General features: G+C 37.1%; 1 long non-coding RNA gene across 1 annotated transcript; it reads left to right on the forward strand.

Moving 5' to 3' along the window:
• Positions 1–2,343: 2,343 nt before the first annotated feature.
• LOC143646178 (uncharacterized) lies at positions 2,344–17,579 on the forward strand. The gene is made up of 3 exons (XR_013157366.1): positions 2,344–2,457; positions 5,144–5,216; positions 17,474–17,579. It is a non-coding gene; the product is annotated as an uncharacterized LOC143646178 (long non-coding RNA).
• The last annotated feature ends 375 nt before the right edge of the window (positions 17,580–17,954 follow it).

Raw genomic sequence — 17,954 nt, forward strand, 5'->3', positions numbered from 1 at the left:
TTTCTTGGCATGTCTCCCTCCCCAGGGCTTCGGAATCTAACAATCTGCCCCGCTGTGGGCCACACCACTGACCATCCCTTATGGTCACATTTGGCTAACGAGCTGTGAAGTGCTGATTGATGTTTGTGCCCAGATGTCAGGCCCTGCGTGCTGGTGCCAGGCTCTCACAGGGCTTGGAGGGAAGGAGTGAAAATGGACCACTGAGCACGAAATTCACAGGTTCCTTAATTCACTCTTCAGCCTTCTCCTGATGTCCTTGTAGCAAGAGAGAAAAAAATCAACCCAGAAAGGGACTGAAAAGGAGATTATTTTCTCTGTAATTGGAACTTTCTCCTGAGTGCTCTTCTGCCGATACCTTATGAAAATTGACTATATGTCCAATCCAGTTTAAAGTATATTCCCTTTAAGTGGTGTTCAATTTCCATGAGTTAAAAATTGCTTAATAGGGGGTGCAAGGGTGGTTCAGTGGTAGAATTCTTGTCTGCCATGTGGGACACCCAGGTTCGATTCCCGGCCCATGCACTTCCCCAAAACAAAACAAACAAGCAAGCAAACAAACAAAAATTTAATACATGGTGCTGCAATAATGGGATACTGTATGGTGGAGAAAGAATGAAATGTGGCCCCACCATACAGCATACAAAAAAGAAAAAAAAGCTAAAAATTTGCTTAATACCTCCAGTAGCTTCTTTTTCTTTGTTTCCATCCCTTATATTGCATCTGATACTGGAAGGATATGATTCCCTTTACCTCATTACTTTGGAAGGAAATTGGGGTCCCCTTGGAGCCTTGGAGACATTGCATTGTGTCATGGATCTCCTGGTTTCTGGGTGATGTTTCTTCTTTGTGTGGTTGATAGTGCCTGGTTGGCTTCCAATGCCAATGTCTGAGTAGGTGTTACTCAGGGTTCTTTCTATGGCTTGGGCAATGTACCCAAAGGTGTTTTTTGTGCAATTTCATTTCATCTTGGTGCCTACTGATATCATCAATAGCTTGAAGAAAGACTGAGCTTTCCATTTGTCTCCATATTCTGCTTTTCATTCAGCAGGATTTTCTGCAGGGCTCCCTTTCTCCAATTGAGACATCTCCTGGCAATTTCCCCCAGATTGGTAAGCAAGTACTTCCATGTACTGTGCAACAGACCCCAAGTGGACTGGGCCATGAACCCAGAACACTGGGTAAGCTACCTAACTTCCTTGTGCCTAAGATTCTTCATCTGTAAAATGGAAATTATAATAAAATTCATCTTAATGAAGCACTTATTATTTGTCAGGCACTTTTTAATGTGTTTCACATTTACTAAGTACCATTGTTTTAATTCAGGACTTTCTCAGATTCTCTGTGGTAAATGACTAGTTATTTTTGTTTAATATCCAATGTTTTACAGATCAATATTTTGTAAAATGCAGTAAAAGTGAATTACTAGGCAATGGTATAGGAAAAAGAAAACAACTGCAAAATTGTACATGTTTTCCATTGAAAGTGGATGTGTAAGTGATTAGAGAATTGCTATATACTCATAACTTTTGTATTTCATAATCATAACTTCATAAAAGCTTATAAATGAGACAGTGATTCTCCATATTAAATGCCTTTATGCACACTTTGACTAAGTGACATACTTTTCAATATTTAAAAATTCAAATGCAACAATATAGGGCAGGCCACAAGCTGGAAATCCTAATGAAGGTAAAGCTGAATCTACAGAAGAAACTGGATGACTGAAGTTGAGGCAGAAATTCTTCCAATTTCAGTGAAATAGTTAGACTCCAACCCGTTGAATGAGGAGAGTCAACTCATTGGCGACCATAATCTCTTTTGTTGATTACAGACCTATAAACTGTAGATGCAATCAATTGACTATAAATGCAAAATCACCATCAAAATAACCTCACAGTAACTATCAGGCCACTGCTGGCTTGACCAAACAACTGGATACCATAACCTAGCATAGCTGACAAATGAAATTAACTGTCATGCTTTTCTAGTTGCAGATTAGCTGCAGTTTGTGGACCACATCAATCCAAGAAATACACTTCGAATGGCACTATTACACATGATCTTCCATGTATTAATTAATTTAATCCTCACAATAACCCTATGAGGATGTACTATTATTACATAACTAGTAAAGCCGACTAACAAGTGTCAAATTCTGATTTGAACCCAGGTTTTGGGACACTAAGACATGTGTTCACAGCATATGATGGAAGAAAGGAGGTATGTGCCAGATAGATTGCTCTCCTTGTTTTAGAGATTCAGGATGGAATGAGATAATGAGCAGTGGGCAGTGGAAACCAGCCTGGGATGGGTGATGTCATTTAGAACCAATGGAAGTTATGAGTTAGATCAAAGAACCTGAGGTGGGTTCCTAGCCCCTAGCCCTGGGGATGAGGGGAGGCCTGTGACTGGAGAGGTCCATGTTGGAGAGTGTTAATTATATCCTGGAACCAGAAGGTAAGAAATAAACATGCAAAAGATTGCCGTTTGTTCTGTAAATGAAAGATTCTCTAATCACATGGTTGCTATGGACAGTTATTGAGAGCTGGAAGAACAATGGGGCTGATTAGTCAAATGTAGTTGAAAGAGATGCTTGACCCAGCTCTTCATCCTCCTGAATAATTCATTTAGAAAGGAGGCTTGATCCCTAATAAGTCTTTACTTCCAGAAAATTTTCCGTTCAAGGTGAAGGGTTTTAATGGAAAGAGAAAATGTTTCCAAAGCTTTATCTTATTCTGATTTAAAATCCCAAATCATTTATTATGATTAAAGACCTTAGGGATTTGGCAAACGTCTTCCCCATGATAAAGCAGATAAAGAGGTGAGGGGGTGAATTTGCTCAATTGTCTTATTGGAAGGAGTCTAGTTTAGAATCAGAATATATTATTCAAAACTGTTCCTGCTAAAGGTAAGGATGTGGAAAGAAGTCAAAATAAAGATAAGGTGTATTTATGTGAGTATGTGTGTGTGTTTTCCTGCTCCTTGGGTTAGTGTGCTGGTTTGAGACTGTTGTGGACCCCAGAAATGCCATGTTCTTTTAATCCTGATTCAACGTTGTAGGATGGGACCTCTTGATTAAGTTGTTCCCATAGCGACGCACCATTTTGATTAGTTTGCTTTCATGGAGATGTAGCCCACCCAACTGTGATTAGATGGAGATGTGACTCTGCCCATTCAAAGGTGGGTCTTAATTTACTGGAATCTTTAAGAGAGCTTACTGAGAGAGAAAGCTCAGACGAAAACATTTGGAGATGCTTGTAGTGCTGACAGAGATGACTGGAGTGCTGACACAGATGCTCAGACAGACAATACAAAGAGCAGACACCAAGACACAGATGTTTGGAAATGCAGAGCCCAGCAGACATTGTCATGTGCCTTCCCATGATATGCTAAGCAAGGACTGACAATACTGAAAAGTCAGAACCTAGAGAGATCCAAGGGAAGCTAAGTGAAGAAATCCAGAGTTTTGTCCCTGAGAAGCTAAGCACACAGATGCTTGGAAAATTAGAATCAGAAGCTGGAAGCAATGAACTGGCAAGAAGGACATCAGGTGCTAGCCGGGTGCCCTCCCTTTTATAGTAGGCAGAAAAATAATCTCCTCAAAGATGTCCATGTCCTAATCTTCAGAGCCCCTGAATATGTTACCTTACATGGCAAAGAAGAGTTAAGGTTGTTGATGAACTCCAGGTGCTAGTCATCCAATTCTAAAATGAGAGACTACCCTTTGTTATTCAGGTGACACAATGCAATCACATGTGTCCTTAAAAATGGAAAAGAGGCAAAACAGATGGTTGGAACAATGCAATGTGAGAATGACTTGATCCTTTGTGCTGGCTCCAAAGATGGAGAAGGAGTCCACGAACCAAAGAATTCATGGTTCTTTGATTCTCCCCTAGAGCCTCCAGAAAAGAACACTGACCTGCTAACAACTTGACTTTATTTAGTGCAATGAAACCTGAGCCAAGTTTCTAATCTACAGTACTGTAAAATAATATTCTTTGTGTTGTTTTAAGCCACCAAATTTGTGTAACTTCTTAGGACCACCATAGATAATTAATACCAGTTTATTTATTTTCATTTTTCACAACCGTAATTCACATTCCTCTCTTTAGTTATTCTAAATATTTTTAAATTCTTGAACAGGCCTTGGGAGTTCTGTTCTTAATAATGTCAATTTAGGTAATTTGGTCCAAACAGTCTACTGAGAATCATTAGAAAAATTGGACAAATGGATTTTCTGAAAATCCATGAGTTTGAAGAATAAGACAGTGATAAATGATAGTGCCAAAATTCAAGAGAATAAAGTAGCAAACACTTGGGGTTCTTTTCTTCTAAAGGAAATCCAGGTTCCAGAAGATTAACCTGAGAACTGAATGGCGCTTTCAACAGACTCACAGAGCTAGGGGACTAAAATTTGAATTCATGTTTGGCTCAGGGGGAGGATGACTGGTAAAGTCCCAGGGCTTTAGTTTGGGAACCCTAAGGGCAATAACACTATAGAAGGGTGTGCTAATCAGAGTTTTCCAGAGAAACAGAGGCAAGATAAGCACAAAGATGAAAATGTTTCTCTTTAAGATATTTTCTGAAAACCCATGAGTTTGAAGAATGAGGCAGTGATAAATGATAGGGTCAAAATTCAAGAGAATAAAGAAACAAAACACTTGGGGTTCTTTTCTTCTGAAGAAAATCCATGTATAGTAAGTCCAGTTTACTCTTGTAATCTTTATAGTTGCTTTACCCTTTGCCTGGAAGTTTCTACCCTCAGGTTTTTACTTGGCTTTTCATTTGCAACATTCAACTTTCAGCTCAAATGTCAACTTCTCACATAATCCACAGTAGCCTACTCCACACCCCTGGTATTTGTCATAACACCCTGTTTACAGAGTGGATTCTCAGTAAATATGAGATTTTTTCGCTTCTACAAATGAAAAAGAAATAGTCCAGAGAGATTAAGTGACTTGTCCAAGTTTATAAGCAGCGTGCTTGTAGAACCCAGGTCCAGAGATCCTAGAAAAAAGGTCTGCTTACACACATAAAATAATGCCTTGCTTTTCCTGCAAATACAATTTCAAGTATCTATGACATCTGAACAAAAATACCCAGTGCAACTGTCCAGTGATCCACATATTCTCTTTTTGTTCAGGAGATTTGCTGTAGAACTGGATTGAAGATGACAATGACCCAACTTTGGCCAATGAAGAGTCACCACAGAAATGGTATGAGTACATCCAAAAGATACCTGAAATTTGGGGGTTAGAAAGATTTTTTTGCACTGTGTGGAAAGTTAGAAAATAACCATGGTTAGGTAGTGGTGAGGGCTGCACAACTCTATGAATATACTAGAAATCACTAAATTTTATCATTTAAAAGGGTAAATTTATGGTACATAAATTATATTTCAATAAAGCAATTATTTAAAAATTGTTAAAGGCATTATTCTTCTAACCCTACATTAGTTATTTAATTTAATTTGTTGGGGTTCTGAAAACTTATTAAGTGGGGTTTCCTTCTCTATAAACTTGCATCCATTAATTTGGTTCTGTGGGGGGGAGCTTTTCCTTTATGATTGTGCTTATTTGTTGGAAGGTTTTCTCTAGATTTTCCTCAGTATATGTCACTATGACACATATGAGCTCAAATACCCCCATTTGGGAAGAAAATTACATGCAGCATTTGCATATAATATCTGTTATTACATTGTGCTCTGTTAGTCAGCTGCAGAAACAGGAATGCATATTTCAGATTCCCTGAAGGAGGAGAAGATACTCATTTATCAGGCAATGGTCATAAACGAGGTCTCATCCAAGGACAGAACTCATTGATAAGATTAACAGGCAGCTTTATTCTCAGCAGAGGTGTGCCATTTCTGGGTCACATCCTGTGTGGTGGCTATGGGTCCACCCTGAAATCCAGGTCTATGGGTCCTGGGTCTTTCCTACTTTGTGTGACTCTTCTTGTCTGGCAAACAAGAAACTAATAGCCTCCTAAGTATTGAACTCAGTCTGAGAAAAGCAACAAGGATCTGGGCTTCTTTTAAAATAATCCCTGATTTAAATAAGAAATCCATAGAGATAGTGGATGTTAATTTCCTACAAGATCATTGCTCTGGTTCTGTTACATCTATTTTATTATGAACATTTTATTCCCTGACCTACGGCTAGTCAACTAGGAAATGGTGCTACCATATCATTGGTCAAGAGACTGAAGCACTTCCTTTTTAGAAAGAGCATTTTAACTCAGGTCCATTAATCACTTCTAAAAATAACAGCTACAAGAGCTGGAAATCAAGTATTAATTTCAAAGGAGGAATTTGGTTGCCCTAGAGAAAGCTGAACAGTAAATGGTCAAGCCAACTACCTATAGTTGGTGACATTTTCCAATATTAAGCAAGCCCTCCACTGCCCACACTGGTCATATTTTACTACAGATTAAAGTTTCTTACCACGTGTCTGGCTTGTGATTTCCTACTTGGGCTAACTAGAATCTTTGTTGTCTCCCAAAATGCAGGAAACAGCATGGGAAGCATATCAAATAAAATGCCAAGGTTTTTATGTGTGAGTGTGAAGACAAAATTATGGGTGCTACTGTATCTTTTGGCAGTCCACTTACTGTCTTTAAATTCATGTGCTACATTATTTTCCTTAGGTGAAGTATCTTCTGTTCAAAAATTGGATGATTTTATTATGTTATTTACTACTTGGTTCTCCAAAGATGACCCCAATTTTACAACTCCAGGACCATGTTATATCCAAATAAGAGCCCCATAAAACAGATTGCCAAGCTTTTGAATTCTAGATTGAAATTCTCAGAAATTTGCTAGTGAATTTCAAAGGCACGCTAAGACAAAAAGGGAGATTATGCAATAAAAAACAAGGAAAATAACAGAAAATAGATAAAGACCCACATGAGATCAAGATTACGTAGTTATCAGACTCAGATTTTTTTAAATGTGCTTAATATTTTCAAGGAAATAAAAGATAAAATTGAGAATTTTTTCAGAGAATTGGAATCTGTAGAAGGGGGTCATACTGACATTTTAGACCTAAAATTAAAAATTCATTGGATAGATTTAATAGCAAATAGGTTTAATAGCTGAAGAGAGAATTAGTGAATAAGAAGACAGAAGAAAATATCCAGACAAAATGATTCAAAGTACAGCAAGGAACATAAGAAACATAGGGGATCCACTGAAAAGATATAATATGCACATGCATGGAGTCCCATAAGAATAATAGAGAGAGTGGTGGGGAAACAATACTTGAAGTGATAACTGTTAAGATTATTTGAAACTGAAGAAGGATATCAAGTCAGAGATTCAGAGAATACAGAGGCAAGATAAGCACAAAGATGAAAATGTCTAGGTACAGAAAGAAAAAAATGTTAAAAGTAATGTTTTTGGTTTGCTAAAGCTAGTGGAATGCACAATACCAGAAATGGATTGGCTTTTACAATGGGGATTTATTAACTTACAATTTATAGTTCTTAGGCCTTGAAAATTTCCCAATTAAGGCATCAACAGGATGATACCTGGACTCTGAAGACAGGTTGATGGCATCCGGGGTTCCTCTGTTAGATAGCAAGGCACATGGTTGGTATCTGCTGTCCCTTCACTCCTGGGTTTCACAGTTGTCAGCATCTGGTTTCAGTGACCTCCTCTTTGAGCTTTTGTGGATCCTCTCTTAACTTCTCTGGGGCTTTTTTCTCTCCAAACTTGTCTGGGTATTTCTGGCTTTTTGTGCCCTTTATCTTCTCATAAAGGATGCCAGTAAAAGGATTAAGACCCACCTTGAATGGGGTGGATCACATCTCAATTGAAGTAACCCAACCAAAAGATCCCACCCATAATAGGTTTGCACTCACAGTACTGGACTAAAAGAGCATGGCATTTTCTGGGGATACATAACAGTTTCAAACCAGCACAAGTAGCCAGAGAAAGATTTTAAAAGCAAAAGAGAAACAATTAAGACTGTCATCTGATTTCTCAAGATAGAAGATGAAAGCCACAATACTATGCATTGCCTCTTTAAATTCTTTTTTAAAAATATCTTCCTAGTAGAAATAGATTTTAAAAATAAAGGTTAGAATAAAGATATAGGGAAAAAAACTCAGAAAATTTGTCACCACATGAAGCACTCAAAGGAAATATTTAAAAATATTTTCAAACAGAGGAAAATAAATCCTACTTAGAAATGCAAAAAAGAAATAAAGAACAAAAAAAGGACAGATATGTGGTAAATATAAAGGAATAGCAACTGTATAAAAAGAATAATAATGACTCACAAGACTTAAAATACATGGCAATAATAGCACAGAACAGGAAATGGGTAAAAGGAATTAAACCAAAACCTGTAGGTTTTCTAAAAAGAAGGAGCAGAATTAAGTTACATTAGTTATGATAAGTGAAGAATTATGTGTAATTCTCTTGGGTAAACAATAAAAGAAGAGTAAGAAAAGTATATTTAACAAAGAAATAGAAAAATGGGATACTAAAAATACAAATAAATTACAAATAAGGTAAGATAAGAGAAAAAGGAACATAAGAAAATCATAGAAAGCAAACAGTAAGATAGTAGATTTAACTTAACATTGCAGTAATTAATTTCAATGTAAATGGTTGAGATGCTTTAGTAAAAAATAAAGATTATTAGATGGATTTCAGCAACAGCAGTAAAAACAATAATTACTACTATATGGTATGTCCATGCCTCATTTCTAAACCAGAGGATGCAGTAAGGTGAAGTAAAGAAGAATGATAAAGGATATACAATGCAAACATTATTTTAAAAATCTTGTGTAGATATATTAATATCAGTCACAGTAAACTTTAGAGCAAAAGTCATTACCAGAGATAGAAATATCATTTTATAATGACACACAAGGGTAAAACTGACAGGTAAACCTGTCAATTATAAATCCATTTATACTTAATAAAATAGATTCAAAATAAATAAAACAAATATCAGAAACAGAAATACAAGGAGAAACAGGTAATTACAAAATATAGTGGAAGATTTTAACACCTTTCACTTAACAGCTAACAAAACAAGCAGACAAAATATCAGTAAGGATATAGAAAATTTGAATATCATAAGTAACAATCTTGGGTAATCAACATGACTAAAATGCTGCACCTAAACACTGAAGAATGCATATTATTTTCAAAGAAAAGTAGAACATTAACCAAAAAATAAACAAATCTTGACATGATTCCTAACAACAGTAGAGTTAAGTTAGAAAATCACCAAGTGTGTGTAAATGAAGAAACTCACTTTACAGTGCAAAACAGGAAATAATTTAAACTCAGTGATTCTAAAGATAAGACATGAAACTGGTGAGTTTCATTTAAAGCCATGTTTAGAGGAAATTTATAGCCTTAAACTAAATTTATTAGCCAACAAAGTATGAATATTTAAGAAAAGAAGTCTTAAAATATGTGTATTAGAAAAAAACAGAACTAAACATCTTTCTCAAGAAGTTAAAGAACAGCAAATCCAATAAAAGAAAGAAAAAAGAAGGAAATGGTTAAGAGCAGAAATTGACAAGATAGAAAACAATCAGTAGAGAGGATCAACAAAACCAAAGGTTTTTCAAAATAACCAATAAAATTGAATAAAACCCTTGCAAGCCAAATCAAGGAAAAAAAGAGAATAGCCACAAATAAGCAATGTCAGGAGAGAAAAAAGGAAATCACAACAAACCTACAATCATTAAAAAATCACACGAAGATAAGTGGGTTGAATGGTGGTTTTCACAAAGATATATCCATGTCCTAATCCTTTGAACCTGTGAACCTTTTCTTATTTGGAACAAGGGTCTTTGCAGATGTAATCAAGTTAAAGATCTTGAGATTCTGGATTACCTGGGTGGGCTCTACATCTAAGAATAAGTGTCCTTATAGGAGACAGAAAGGATAAACACTCAGGGAAGGGAAGAAGGCAATGTGAAGACAGAAGCAGAGATTGGAGCAGTACAGCTGAAAGCACCAGAAGCTGGAAAAAGATAAACAATAGCAACTCCCCTATAACCTCTCTAGAGGGCATGGCACTGACAACACATTGATTCAGAACTGGAAGGGAATAAATTTTTGTTGTTTTAAGCCACTCAATATGTGGTAATTTGTTATAGCAGGAACAGGAAACATATATGGAGGATATTATGAACTATATTATGCATATACATTTGGGAATTTAGATGAATTGAAGAAATTTCTAGAAAAATCTGTTTACCAAAATTGGCACACACACACAAAAAAGATGTTGAACAGGCCTTGCTTTTCTCTTACCTCATGGCCTGTGTATATGTTGGAACCATCCTCCAATTCTTTGCCTGACTAATTCTTACTCATCTCACAGGTTTCACTGTAGTCTTCACTTTTGGAAGAAAGACTGCTCTGATCTACCCCAAATCATGTTCTATGCTCCCAGAGCTCCTTGTACTTTTCCTTTTGTGGCACTTACATATTCCATTTTAATTGCTTGTTCAGTTCTATAACATCCTTGATAGCAAGGATAACTTCTCCCTTGCTCATCATTCTATCCCCAGCACCAAGCCAATCTGATATAAAGAAATTGGTCAATAAATCTTTCTGTTATCTTTCCTTCCTTCCTTCCTTCCTTCCTTCCTTCCTTCCTTCCTTCCTTCCTTCCTTCCTTCCTTCCTTCCTTCCTTCCTTCCTTCCTTCCTTCCTTCCTTCCTTCCTTCCTTCCTTCTTTCTTTTTTTCCATCCTTCTTTCTTTCTCTCTCTCTATTTCTTTCTTTCTTTAACACTCCTCCTTTCCTATTCCTCTCAGCCCCTGGCAACCTCTATTCTATGTTTGATCTTTGCATATTTGTTTTTTCTAATCATTTCTTACAAGTGATGTCATACAGTATTTGTTCTTATGTGCCTTGCTTATTTCACTGAGTATGATGTTTTCAAAGTTCTTCTATGGTGCAGTATGTCTCTTCAGTCTTTCTTACGGCCAGATAATATTCCATTGTGCAAATATATCACGTTTTGTTTGTCCAGTCATTTGTTGATGGACACTTGGGTTGTTTCTACCTTTTGGCCACTGTGAATAATATTGCTATAAACAATGAAGAGACCTGTTTTTCACTTTCATCTAGACGTGGAATTACCAGGTCATATGGGAATTCTATACTTAACTTTTTGAGCAACAATATTGTATTCCACAGTGACTATGCACTAGGGTTTCAATTTCTCTGCATCTTATCCAACACCTGTTATTTTCCATTAAAAAAAAGAGCCATCCTTGTGACCATAAAGTGGTATCTCAGTGTGGTTTTGATTTGCATTCCCTTAATGGCCAAAGATGTTGAGCATCTTTTCATTTGCTTACTGGACATTTGTATATCTTCTTTGGAGAAATCTCTACTCAAGTCTTCTGCCCATTTAAAAAATTGGGTTGTTTGTCTTTTTGTTCTTGTATTGTAAAAGTTCTTTATATAATTTGGATATTGAGCCCTTATCCCATATATGATTTGCAACTATTTTCTCCCATTATGCAGGTTTTCTTTTTACTTTCTTGATAATTTCTTTTGATGCACAAAAGTTTTTAACCTTATTGTAATCAAATTTAATTATTGTTTCTTCTGCTGTTTGTGCTGTTGGTATTGCATCTAAGCATCCATTATTGAATCCGAAGTTATGAAGATTCAACCATATGTCATTTTCTAAGAGCGTTATAGTTTTAGCTCTTATATTATAGGTCTTTGAACCATTTTAAGTTGATTTTTGTATATGGTATGAAGTAGTGATCTAAGGTCATTCTTTTGCTTGTGGATATCCAGCACCATTTGTTAAAAAGACTATTTTGTCCCTATTGCATGGACAATCAACTGGCCACAGATTTGTGGGTCTATTTACGGACTTTTAATTTTGTTCTGATTAGTTGTCTATCATTATGCCAGTAACACATTGTTTTGATGAATGTAGCTTCGTAGTACAATTTGAAATTGGGAAGAGTGAGTCCTCCAATTTTCGTTCTTTATTTTGAAGATTTGTTTTTCATTCTTCACGGCTTCTTGCAGTTTCACATGAATTTGAGAATCAGTTTTTTTCATTTCTGTTAAAAAGACTACTGGAATTATGATAGAGATTGCATTGAATTTGAATTTGCAGATTGCTTTGGGTAATATTGACTTCTTAACAATATTAACATTTCCAATCCATCAACATGGGATGTCTTGTCTTCTTTAATTTCTTTCAGCAGCAGTATATTATACTTTTCAAGGTACAAGGTTTTTTATATCTTGGTTAAATTTATTCCTAGGTATTTTATTCTTTTAGAATTATAAATGGAATTGTTTTCTTAATTTCTTCTTCAGATTTTTCATTGCTAGTGTATAAGAACACAGTTGAGTTTTGTGTATTGATCTTCGTATGTTGATCCGTTCTCAGATGTCAGGTCTGTATCATAGTCTGAAGTCTTTCCTTTTCCAGACCTGCTTCCTCCCTCTTTTATCTTCACAAGCTCTACCTTCTCAATAAAGCTCAACTCTCCTAACTCTAACTCAGCATCTGCTTCCTGGAATTCCTAATTGACTTAGTAGCCCAGTTATTGCTAGACCCAAGATCCTAGACAATGACAATTTATGATAGTCATATCCCAAAGATCCACAATAGGCTGGGAAAGGTCATTTTGCTGAACATTTTTATTTGCTCTTGTGGACTCGTTTGTATTTCCTATATTTAAGAGCATGCATCTGCAAATCAAAACAGTGTAACGTCCTTTCTAGTTTGGATACATTTTATTTCTTTTTATTGCCCAATTACTCTGGTTAGAACTTCCAGTACGATATCGAATAGCAGTGGTGAAAGGGGGCATCTTTGCCATTTCCCTGCCCTTACTGGGAAAGCTTTCAATCTTTCACCATTTCGTATGAGGTTAGCTGTGGACTTTTTATAAATGGCCTTTACTGGGTTGAGAAAGTTCTCATCTATTCTTAGTTTTCTGAATTTACTTTTTAATAAAGAAATGGTGCTGCATATTTAACTAAATTATTTTTCTAATTCAGAAGCGGCTTGTTTCCGAATAACAAGACTCCAGCATTAAGAGGTGCTGTTACCAGTAAGCTGCTTGTTGACTGAAAGTGTCCAGCACCTTCCCTGGAGCCTAAGCAATGACTTGAGGGAAACTTGACGTGTATTTCTGCTCAATTCCAGTCCACAGTTAGAGGAACTCAGATCTTCAAAAGAAGTTTCAAGGGATTCCTTACCAACCTAGGTGTTCAAATTAGAATGCAATTAAGCCTTTCTGCTGTCTCCAAATAAATGAAGTTGCCTTTTTTCCTTCAAAAAAAAAAAAAAGAAAAGAAATGGTGCTGCATTTTGTCAAAGGCCTTCTTGAATAAGTACTTATTGAAAGGCAAATGGAATAAAAACTGTCTTCTTCTTTTTTTATTCTTTTTTTTTCAGCATTCTGTTCCTATACAGTTTCTTATTTTGGTGTCTCTGGTTCTAATTATTATTCAGTATTAATTCTAGATTTAGAGAATTTTAGGAAAAGGTAACTTTTATAATAACAATAATATTAAACATTTATTGATCATATACAATGTATTCTAAAACTTCATTTTCTAATCAGCATAAGAATCCTATGAAGTAAATACTCACACTAGTCTTGTTTTTGGTTTGTTTGTTTTTTTACAGATAATAAGGCTAATCTCAGAGAGTTTAAGCAAAATGGCTGAGTGTATATAACAGATCAGGGATTCAGACCAAGTTAATCTGACTCCAGAGCCCAGTCTCTTAGGTGGCTTAGCCACTTATTTTTGTCTTAACTTGTTCAAGACCTTGAAAGCCATCTAGTTCAATTCATCTTGTACCTGCGGAAAGTTAGTCCATAGGGATGCAATGCATTTTTTCAAGGTTGCATAACTATTCAGAGCCAAAATCATGTTTAGAACAAAGTTTTCTTAATTCCCAGCCCAGTCTCTACTTCTCCTTTGTACTACGTTATCAAAAATACGGCATGATCAAGAACAAATTGCAATTATTTGTACTTATATTTATAACCCAATCTAGGACCTTGATTCTAGCAATAGTTGAGCTACTGTGTGGCTAAGCCACTGTGTCAATGTGTCTTCCAGAAAGCAGGTGCTGAGTTGAAGTTAGGAGTGCAGAGCTTTTTTGAGGTGGAGTTTGTGAAGATAAAGGGGTGTGAAAGCAGGATTGGAAAAGGAAAGACTTCAGACCACGATGCAGACCTGACATCTGAGAAAGGAAAAAGGAGAAGCAGCAGGAAGTTACAGGGAAAGTCTGGATATATTGCAGATCTGACAAAGTCCCAGGCACCTGGGAAAAAATGGAGGAAAGATGGATTTCCAGAGGAACCCTGCTTCAGGCAGATCTGGCCAGGCCCTTATCTCTGGCATGCTTAGTTACTCACCAGGATTAACAAAGAAAAGATGGCCTCTATTTGAGTGCTGAGGTGGATCCTGAAAACCCTAATAGCTGGATAGGATCAACTAAGAGGCCAGCTCTTTCTTGAAGGAAGAGCTGAGCAGCATATTGCCTTGGCTGCCACAGGTAGCAAAGCAAGCAACTGATACTTGCATACTCTGTACCATTACCAAACTTTTCCTTACTGTCCATCTTATTCAGTTTTTAACAACAGCCTAATATGATCGTCACTATTATTCTCATTTTGTTGACGAATAACTCAAAGCATAGAGATGTTAAATGTCTTGGCCAGTTGGATGAATTGTATTTTAAACCCGTCTCCTGATATCATGTCTTTTTGGGCCTTAGTTTCTTCATCTGTAACATGAAAGTTTTGGACTACTGAGTTTTAAATTATATGATTCAGCTAGTGTTTTAGAAATTTCCAATGTGTGCATAAATCACTTGGAGATCTTGTTAAAATACAAGTCTGCAAAGGAACCTGAGATTCTGCATTCACCTCCCAGATGATGCCAATGCCACTGTTGGTCCATGGACCAAACTTTAATAAGTAAGAATCTGGATTTGGACCTTTAGGTCAAATATTAATACAAATGCTACCTTCAGACTTGAGGTGACAATGACTGATACGGGGAAAATCATTATTGGAAAGTCTCTTTGATGTTTAAATCCAACCATAATAAGAAGCTATCAGGGAAATATTATCAAAGGGTAGCCAAGAGGCAGTACCAAGCTCCAAGCTGATATTTGGGAAGGAGTCTTGTTTTCTGATCAAAACCCTCCTCAGTTTAGCAGAATTCTTAGTTTCTTATCATTGCTGAATGAAATGTTTTTACAATATAAGTTGAACAAAAAGCTACATGCTTCAAGGAATCCATTGTCAATATTTATTAGCATATCCTCTCTCCTCCCACTAAGTTCCTCAAAACTACATCTAATGCTTTTCCACATCTGCACTGCTAGACAGTTTGAAATAAAAAAGATTGATACTAAAGGGTGGACTGGATCCTTTCCTGAGTCTGACAAGGCATCTGGTTGTGAAAATATTCTCCCTGGTCAAGATTTCTTGAGTAAAGTTTTCAAAGCCTGACAAATAAAAGAAAGAGGACTGTATACAGGGATATTTGGGTATCATTTATAATTCATTGGCCAAAATGACAAATATACATGAATAGGTAAGGAGGAATTCAGGAGCATTCAAGCAAAATTTCTAATGAGCTGTCAGGGGGTCAAAGTTTCACTGTCTTGAGAGATAAACCAAGGAGTGAAAGGAAGCTCACAGGTTGGGGTCATTTTGGCCAAAACTAAGCATAAGAATAAACTCAAGGTTTTTAATGCTACTATTGAAAAGCAACTTTGTAGCACTTGATGGTTTGCATCATGACTTCTGTTAAAACCCAGCTCAGTCCTAAAACCAAAGGTTACGCCTGGCAAGGAGTTAGAATGAGTTTATTAGGACTTACGGACAGGAGAAGATTTTCCACGGTAGCAGCCAGCTGTGGAAAATGAAGGTTAGCACTCTGCAAAGGGTGAGGAGTGCCAGAGGGTGGCTTATAAGGGTTCAGGACAAAGAAATTTCATAAGGTGTGACAAGAGAGTTTCAGCAGGGTCTCATGACACAGGGGTTTGGAGGTTTGTTATCAGCAGTGATCAGGGAAGGGGCGTTTCAATGCCTTTTTACCATTTGTACATTCTCTTCCCCACCCCAAGGAGGTTTGATGACCTTTAATGTCTGTCCCTATCATGAAGGCAGCTATATGCAATGCCCTGCTCTCAATATGGAGGGGAAAGCACTCAATATCGAGGGGAATCTGGACCCTGGACCCCCACAACTTCAATTTGTGGTGACAGAGAATCAGTCAAATCTGGAACAGGCTTGCTACCACACAAAGGAAATTTCCCAACATCCCAGGGTGTACTTCACAGAAATGGAATAAAACATAAGAACATGTTTTCCTGGGGTACATACAGCTTCAAACTACCACACCCACTCCCACTGAAAGCTAACAATTGCAGTTCAGTCTCTCCTTCCTACTTTACTTAACTCTAGCCCCATCCCGGCTCTTGCTCTTTTTAGGCTCTGTCCCAACTCAGGCCCCCTCTAGCCTTGCCCTAGGCCCCAGCTTTTGGAGGGATTAGGCGTTGGGTTATTTATTTAGTATGTAGGCCAGCCCCACATCACAATATTCAGTTCCCTATTTTCAAACACTGAGCCCTGAAGATTAACAACTGGATAATGCAGCAGCCTGCTGGTGTCTTTCCCTGACCACTGTGGAAAGCTGGCCTAAGAACAGGAATTGGAAATGGATTAAGGAATTGGAACAGGCAGAACATCCCTGTTTTCACTCAAGGTCCCTGAAACTTTCTAAAACTGACTAGAAATCAAGGGCCACGCCAGTTCCTTTTTCTCTTCAAACATGCATGCAAACTGCCCTCCAGATTTTGTTTTCACTTTGTACAGGCAAAAGCTCACATAACATGATAAAAATATGAGTTGAAGTAGAAGTTTTTAGTTTCATCAGGGACCTGAGGTACAAAATAATTTGGAAGATGATAGGAAAATGCAGGTTAATTTTCTAACAAATGTAACTGAAGGTCAAACCCCCTTGCAGCCAGAGAGGCTTCTTCAAGGTTTTCTTCTTTGTATAGGGTTGTTTAAAACCATTCCAGTTCCAGGTGACCTACATGGAGGTCACTATGGAACCCAAAAGTAGCAAATGAATACAGATAAATGCATATTAGCTAGGAAATTCAGAAGCAAATGATCCTTCTGCTTTGCTTGGACAATGTGTGCATGTGGTTGTAATTTATAGATGCTTTGTCAAATATGCATTTTAGTTGACTCATATTCTTAAGCCCATTAAAAACAATGTAAGTAGGGTGGTGTGACAATGGCTCAGTGGCAAAAGTCTTGCCTGCCATGCCAGAGACCTGGGTTCCATTCCCAGTGCCGGCCCATGCCAAAAAAAAAAAAAGTGAAAAACAATGTAAGTAGGTTTAGGATTGTTTGTACAAAGTGCAGTTAAATGTCAGAATTAAATATTAATATTTCATGATGTTTTTCAAAAGGACCTTTGCTGCCAGTGTCTCAGCTCCCTGATGATACCTGAAATTGCAGAACCTATGAGGGCTGCTATGGGTGGCAGACCCCATTCATCGAGTCAGGACAAAGACTACCAGTGGAGGTGTGTTCCTTTTTCCCTGTTCAATCTTACAATGTGGCCTGCTAAAGAGAATTTTTGTTTTTGTTTTTGTGTCCCCAGTTTCCCTCCGTTCCTTACCCACTAAAGAGAGCCCTGTTATAAACAATCCAGTTCTGGGTGTTCTGATGAAGAATGAGCAGGATGTTTAGGTAGACAAAGACCTGGAGAAGTTGGAGGAATGGGGGAGTTATGGGGCTTCCTGAGAGCCATAGGGAGAATTGGGGTTTAAGAAAATTAGACTCTCTAGACATGGGACAACTAGAAGGAAGAAAGAACATTTAAAGAAATAAAGCTTAGATTTTAAAAACATTCCTTTATGTTTTTTGGTGATGCTAGTACTCTTAGGT

Source organism: Tamandua tetradactyla, chromosome 9 (assembly GCF_023851605.1).
Source record: "Tamandua tetradactyla isolate mTamTet1 chromosome 9, mTamTet1.pri, whole genome shotgun sequence".
In the NCBI taxonomy this organism is placed as follows: Eukaryota; Metazoa; Chordata; class Mammalia; order Pilosa; family Myrmecophagidae; genus Tamandua; species Tamandua tetradactyla.